The sequence below is a fragment of the Macrosteles quadrilineatus genome, unplaced genomic scaffold (assembly GCF_028750875.1).
Source record: "Macrosteles quadrilineatus isolate MER2022 unplaced genomic scaffold, UCM_ALF_1.0 Scaffold_9__3_contigs__length_116548681, whole genome shotgun sequence".
Lineage (NCBI taxonomy): Eukaryota > Metazoa > Arthropoda > Insecta > Hemiptera > Cicadellidae > Macrosteles > Macrosteles quadrilineatus.
This window is the reverse complement of record NW_026542602.1, coordinates 47,131,447-47,139,636: the sequence shown is the minus strand read 5'-3', so window position 1 is coordinate 47,139,636 and position 8,190 is coordinate 47,131,447. Positions and strand designations below refer to the sequence as shown.

The 8,190-nt window shown below is 37.1% G+C and overlaps 1 protein-coding gene across 1 annotated transcript in view; it reads left to right on the top strand.

The window, feature by feature from the left end:
• LOC129002196 (von Willebrand factor A domain-containing protein 8) overlaps positions 1 to 8,190 on the top strand; it is an 87,186-nt gene that overhangs the window by 46,563 nt on the left and 32,433 nt on the right. The window lies entirely within an intron of this gene.

Here is an 8,190-nt window from a genome sequence, read left to right as displayed (position 1 = left end):
GATATCAATGGATGCGTTGGCTAATGAATCTTGATCTGAAGTAATAAACAAAGCCTCAATAATATTCCTTTTCTTCCAATTAGGCTCCTTGTATAATATACAGCTTTCCTCCCACTTTATACAATGCCCGGTGTCATGAACATGTTCAGATATTTTTGAACCATAGGTTACACGTGTATCAACTTTTTTCATGTGTTCATGAACCCGTATGAGAGCCGGTCTTGAAGTTTGACCTACATAGCTACGTTTACACGAGCATGGGACCTTGTACACCACGTTTTTATTGCCATTACCACAGTTAGGAGGTTTCACTTTAGATACCTGTCTTCTTATCGTGTTTTTTGAGGTAAAGACCGTCCTAATACCTTGCTTAGCATTCACGCGCCGTATTTTCTCCGAAAGGTTTTTAATATACGGAATGCATACTGTGGCCAGAGGTTTGTTATCTTTAGGTGGTAAACTTGTATCAGAGCTGGATATTTTTCTTAAGGCTTTATTTATGAATCTTTTAGGGTACCCACTGTTAAGTAAGCGGTTTTTAATAGTTACTACCTCATGCTGAAAAGTCTGTTCATCACTACAGATTAGTTTCGCCTTTTTAATAAGCCCAATTATTAAACCTAATTTTACGTGGTCCGGATGGTATGAATCAAAATGCAAATATTGTCCTGTTGCCGTAGGCTTCTTGTACATACTGGTATGCCAAGTGTCCGAGGACCTATCAACCATTACATCTAAGAACGGAAGTTTACAATCATTTTCAAATTCAATAGTGAATTTAATAGTATCACAAATGCTGTTTATATGCTCCTTGAACCTATTAAGCTCTGAAATGCCACTTTCCCACAAGCAAAAAACATCGTCCACGTAACGCAACCATAACTTAGGCTTAACCTCAGCTGTTGTAATAGCTTTATGTTCAAAGTCATCCATGAAGATGTTACTTAAAATGGGACTTAGTACACCTCCCATTGCCATGCCAGCCGTTTGGGAGTAAAAAGTATCTTCAAACTGGAAGTAATTGTTATTTACACAGACCTATGAGACCTATTACCTATGAGTTGTCCAAATGGTTATTACCTATTTTGTCCCCTTTATTTGGCCACTCAACGTCCCATTTAAGAAATTCGGAAGATTTTGTACAAAAGATAAGGGATTATACTCTTAATGACAAGACGATAATGGTCAGCTTTGATGTGACTAATCTATTTCCCAATGTACCTATTGTCCCATGTTTGGAGATTGTTAAACAAAAATTGATGATTGATGACACTCTTCCTGAGAGAACTAAACTACCAATTGACTCAATCATGGAACTGCTCACGGTCTGTGTAAATAACAATTACTTCCAGTTTGAAGATACTTTTTACTCCCAAACGGCTGGCATGGCAATGGGAGGTGTACTAAGTCCCATTTTAAGTAACATCTTCATGGATGACTTTGAACATAAAGCTATTACAACAGCTGAGGTTAAGCCTAAGTTATGGTTGCGTTACGTGGACGATGTTTTTTGCTTGTGGGAAAGTGGCATTTCAGAGCTTAATAGGTTCAAGGAGCATATAAACAGCATTTGTGATACTATTAAATTCACTATTGAATTTGAAAATGATTGTAAACTTCCGTTCTTAGATGTAATGGTTGATAGGTCCTCGGACACTTGGCATACCAGTATGTACAAGAAGCCTACGGCAACAGGACAATATTTGCATTTTGATTCATACCATCCGGACCACGTAAAATTAGGTTTAATAATTGGGCTTATTAAAAAGGCGAAACTAATCTGTAGTGATGAACAGACTTTTCAGCATGAGGTAGTAACTATTAAAAACCGCTTACTTAACAGTGGGTACCCTAAAAGATTCATAAATAAAGCCTTAAGAAAAATATCCAGCTCTGATACAAGTTTACCACCTAAAGATAACAAACCTCTGGCCACAGTATGCATTCCGTATATTAAAAACCTTTCGGAGAAAATACGGCGCGTGAATGCTAAGCAAGGTATTAGGACGGTCTTTACCTCAAAAAACACGATAAGAAGACAGGTATCTAAAGTGAAACCTCCTAACTGTGGTAATGGCAATAAAAACGTGGTGTACAAGGTCCCATGCTCGTGTAAACGTAGCTATGTAGGTCAAACTTCAAGACCGGCTCTCATACGGGTTCATGAACACATGAAAAAAGTTGATACACGTGTAACCTATGGTTCAAAAATATCTGAACATGTTCATGACACCGGGCATTGTATAAAGTGGGAGGAAAGCTGTATATTATACAAGGAGCCTAATTGGAAGAAAAGGAATATTATTGAGGCTTTGTTTATTACTTCAGATCAAGATTCATTAGCCAACGCATCCATTGATATCAGCCCGGTTTACAATACACTAATAGAGAAAGAAATTAAAGGATGCATAGAAAAATCTAAACAAAAGAAGATAATGCCATCAGCTGTTCTTGATAACAGAGTCCCCCCTCCCCCTCCTCCACCACCGGGGTCGTCAGTCGTGGTTAGGCGCTCACAACGATTACGTGAGAAGAGGAATAACCTTGAAAACGCCGCACGTTGATTTTGGTGCGGCGAAACGTCGGTGTTGAGAACTTTTGTCTAATATTTTAAATTTTGATTTATTTTTATTTTTATTTTTGTATATTTTATGTGCAATGAACTGTGTATGATTGTGACATGACAAGGACTACGTTCTCGTGACTTCAATAAGGTGAGTGATGCCCAACAAAAATATTATCATACTTTTTTCAGGCTCGAAACGGCGATCTTCTGGATACTACTACCTCTTAACATTATTTTCAGCTGATAGATAAGGTTAAAACGTTTATAAATGAGTTAGTTTAAGGTGTGACAGTAAATTACAATGTAAATTAACAATAATTTTGATCACACACTCGTATTCCAGGTTTAAACAGTGTTATAATTTTTTCTTCTTATTAATAAGACAGGTGGTTGACGGAGCAAAATACTTATTTACTGTAGATTGCCATTGAAATATAATAAGTATGTAGTGGCCTAATTAATTGTCTGGATGAACTAGCGGTTAAAGTACCTAATCAAATATGGAGGTAGTTGGATCGCTTCTAAGCGAGATTGATCTGGAGCAAAAAGATGTTACAGTATTTCCTCCATTTGTCACGGGGCTATCATTTAATGATGCTATCTATCAACAGGTTAACGTTAGTAATAAGACCAGAGTTTGGACCGTTCCTATAAATAAACCTAAAACATGCAATTGGTGTTGGAAAACCGAATAAAATACAAAATGGAGGTTTAATTATTGTTGTGTTAGTCGCATAACTAAATACTCCATTGAAAGAGACGGTTCCATAGGATTAAATAATCAGTGTTCGTGCCGCTCCGCCAGTACAATAAATCACAGAACTATTTGTTGCGCCGCGGTTTGTTGTGCTGCGGCCCGCGGACGAGAATAGCACAGAATTGTCGCAGGAATACAACAGAGATTTATGTGTTGAAAGTATGGAAAGTTAATAAGTTTTGGCATAAGTCGTGCAGTTTTATTCAGAGGTTGCAGTTTTATTCTTGGCGCCTTTGCTTGGTAAATTAGTACAGTAAAAGGTTTCTTTGTAGAAAATAAAGTCGTTATGTATTTTCATTGGGGAGTTAGAAAGATTTGAATTTGTAATCTTTAAGCTAAACGAGTCAAGTAAAATGATATTAGAGTTTAAATAAATTGTTCTGCATCATCCCTCTAATTGGTTCCATTACAATGATTCTCCTTACTGAAGAACAAACCCCTGTCGTGACGAACTTGGAAAATGATTACCTTGTAGTTGTATTGAGTTAAATTGGTTAGTTTTGAATATAAATTAACATTTAGATCCCATTTTGATAAATAAGTGGGGTCATGGGTTCTGGATGAGTACGAAACTATTTTGATTGCACTCTATATAAATTATGCAATGGTCTTGGGCCTTGGCCGTTGGAATAAAAATAAAATAGGCCGGGACTTGGGTCCATGAAGACCACGAAGACTTCGATACAAGATGCTTCAAATAGATGAATTCGAAACCAAAATTGAAAACTAGAAGAACCACATCAAGCACTGATTCATCGGAAGCATTCTGATTTATATATCATCAATCCCTTCGTCCATAAATCGTCATAAACATGTAGAAAATCCAAAACAGTTTTTTTTTACAAATATGTCTACAACTTTTTAGACGTAGCCAGTAAGTAACGTCTTCGTTACCTTCGTCTACTTGTAGGGGTGTATCCTATAACACGAAATGTTATTTGCCCATTTACATTACAATACCCGGTTGTTAGAGATTTACGATTGACTTCAATAGGCAATAAAACGTATTAGCGTCGTAATACACCTCAGAAACACTTTATTCTGTACCAAAGATAGAATTGCCGGAATTGCGCTGGAACGTTTTGTGCATGTTTGTACGCCGTTTGAAACAATTGTCTGACACTGCTCGGAGTGGTAATGGGCCAATCATCCCCCTCCCCCTCCCCCTAGCTCTTATCAAACTGGTTTATCACACGCGTTGAGTACCGGGAATTAATTCGGAGTTTTGGAATCTACTCCGGGCATGGCGTGTTTTGGTTTAGATGGTCCGATAACTGCCACGTGTTGGAATCGGTTCGGAGGAAGTTTCTGTGTTGGTTGGAGCTGCAATGGATGCAGAAAAATTACTTAAACGAATCAGATTATACAAAATTATACAGACAAATATTAATATTAGCATAGTCTCCTCTAATACAAGGCCGTGGTGAGACAAAAGTGGCAACGCCGCAGATCCGGCCTACCGAAACAAGCCGTTGCGCTAATTCATAACCATAAGGGAGCCGGCCGGTGCGACGTTGCCACACACAACTCCGGCCTTGTATTAGAGGAGGCTGTGTTATTAGTTCCCAAAAGCTTTCCGTCTTGTTTTACTATTGTATATAAGCAGATGTTACTACTAGCTAGAAGTATACTTACTTGTATAGTATAGTATTTAGGAAAATTTAATTGCTTTAATTCGAAATAATGATGAAAGAAAACTGTTCATTCAGTACAAATCAAAGAAAATGCACCACAGAGAAGAAAAAAAAGAGAAGTAAAAGAATGTTATGTTTACAACAAACCGATATTTGTATGTAGGTTAATCTTCGCACCGGTGACGCAGCGCGGTGTTCGTGCGGCGCGATACAGAAGGCATTTGCATTTGCAAGCGTCAATCAACAGATGTGACGTAATTAGTTTCCTGTACATTTCCGGTTGTCTCTGAACTTCCGGATCTGGTGGTGATTCGTCACGTGATCGATCAAGTGTAACCACGTGGATGAACTGATGAACTGTTTGGTTAAATTTGTAGGATTGCGATGCGTAAACCTACGAAATGGCTGATTTACCTGGTCCATTAAACACATAATACTTCCATTAAACCTGCAGACGAAAATTGTTGCGTTATTTTTTAGTCCCGGTCTTGCTTGTTAATCAAATTAACTTATGCAAATAGGCACTAAGTTATAGTCTACAGTTGTAGTTATATTTGGTATTTATTCGGTATTATTTAATTTTCAAGCAACCCCAGACAAGTAGAATGGTCGCGCCCCCCCCAAAAAAATTTGAAAATGAGGTGCTTAAATGAGCGGTTTTTAAGCTATTTTGAGACATACAAAATTAAATTGATCGTTAATGTGTACAAGTTTCCCAGTTTATTTCAAGGTTCAAGAATTTTTTTTTAATAAATTTGAATAATGTGGAGTTTTTGCATTATTGAGACTTGTGGAATTGATCAGTAACAGACGCCGCTAACTCGACGCAGTTTAAGTACAGACTGCAGGTGGTCAGTACAGTAGGTGTCCATTATCACCTCAGGTTGCGTTCTTGCATATCATACTTCCCTTCTCAAGTAAAATTAAATTAACAAACTAAAATCTTGTTTAGTTTTGACTCAGAGCCTTATAGGATTATATAGATCATAAAAATATATTCTTTAAGATCAATCACAATGTTACAAGTTTTTATGCTGATTAAATAAATATTATAAATTTAGCCACTTACCCATCGCCACAGAAAGAACTAGAGACTGATACAGGTATTTTTGTGTGGAGTATTTACCTGATTTAATTCGGAATCCTATGGAGATGGAAGTGGATGAACTGTTCTTTGACAGTTTGCTCAGAAGTTGCAAGGGAGTTGAAAGATGATTCTTGTTGCTTGTCTAGAAAAAAATCACGTTTAAGTGAGGATTATGTTTGATAAATTAGTATCAGAGCTGTTATTGTAGGAACTAGTAATTTAGGGATATTTTCATATTGATATCATTCTTATTGCCAAGTTCAATTTTACTTGTCTTTAGGAACACAATAAATGAGTAATCATTTCTTAAGAAAGAACATTGCTGTTGACTTCACCCATTTACTATTGAGGACTGTATTTTTAATTACACTACTGTGAGATGTAGACATTTCATGGATTTTTACTCATTGATTATCTGTAAAGTTTTCACTTTTTAACATATTTATTTCTGCCTAGAAATGTAACATTTCTTAAACACCAACTCTACCAACAAAAACCTAGGGAAGCTACCTGTTGTAGGGTTGTGTCTAAAGTTTCCTTTTCCATCTTTTGACTCAATTCAGAGTGATAAGGCTTTATAAATCTGCAGCCATGTAGAAATACTTTGTTAAAGCCGAGTGTGAACTGTGTGAGTCGCCTCGTCTGACACCTAGAACATTTCTGGTCCACAAGGAGTGAACAAACTACTATTCTGAGGTGTAATGGGTCTCGAAGTATGTTGACCAGGCTCGTAAGCGGGTAACTCCTTCACCCAACTATGTGTGAACGGTGACAGATGTCACAGGGAGGGATACAGGGAGGTTGCAAGGTAGTCTGAACACTACGGATCAAGACAAGCAAGTCGTAAAATAACATGTGAAGAAAATCTTAGAATATTCATAGAGTAAATAGGTTAGAAGTATTCAGGGATATGAGATGATTGCATTGAAAACGTTTAGGCTTTGTCAGATGAAGTAACCGCATGGGACAGGGCTGACACATCACAAGTCTCCAATGAGTCCTATAAAAGACTCTAAGAGGAAACCGGCAAAATGTCCTTTGGACCACCCTGGTGTAGTTTGTGTGTGTGTGGAGAGTCTTTCGAAGATTTTTGAACAGTTGATAAAAGGTAGCTAACATGGCTGCAAGCTGTACGTCTCCTCCCAAACAATCTGAAACACAAGATAAAAAGAAAAACATGAGAGTATTGTTTTCAATAAGATAACACTAGGTAGGCCTACTTATTTTATTTCAAAGTATTATGTCAATAAAAGTACCTAAGGAGTGTGATTAAGGAGTTACAAATATTTTTTAAATATTTTCCTTATAAACAAAAATTTTTAACATAATTTCTGCCACTTGCATAAGCTTAATACTTGCTGAGGTAAAGTTGTTCTAAAAAGGATACAGTTTCAATGAAAATATGCGTTAAATTGATAAATGTGTTTTTAATAGGTATATTTCTAACTAGCTGTACCCGCGGGCTTCGCCCCGTTTAACTTCATAAGTATTCGCATGGCTCATTCACGTCCTGGTTGAAGTTCGTTCGCTACGCTCACTCACCTTTAGGTTGAAGCTCGTTCGCTGCGCTCACTTGCCTTCAGGTTAGCTCGTTCGCTACGCTAACTCGCCTCCAGATTGAAGTTCGTTCGCTACGCTCACTCATCTTTTGGTTAAAAATTAGCTGTTGTCATATATTTAAAAAAAATTAATAGTGCTGCACCCTGTTGGTAATCCTTTTAACTTTTATGCTATTGAACATCATAGAACAGAACCAACTTGTTTAATTGTATCAGCTGTTAAGATTCATTAAATTCCTTTTAAATATGAAAAATCATAAGATTAACATGGGGAACTACAGAGCCACTGGGGCGGAGCCCGAAAGGGTTTTTGAGATAAGAATATGCTTTAATGTTAATCGGGAATGTGAGCTATCATCATGCCAAATTTCAGCCCAATCCGTCCAGTAGTTTATGCGTGATTGAGCAACACACACACAAACACACACACAAACATACACACAAACATACACACAAACTCACAAACTTTCAGATTTATAATATTAGTAAGATAAGATATTTTAAGTTTCGGAACTGAAACATGTGTGAGAAATATAGTTATTTACATGATCCCTCTTTTTACTGCTCCTTCGTAGGATTTCAAACCA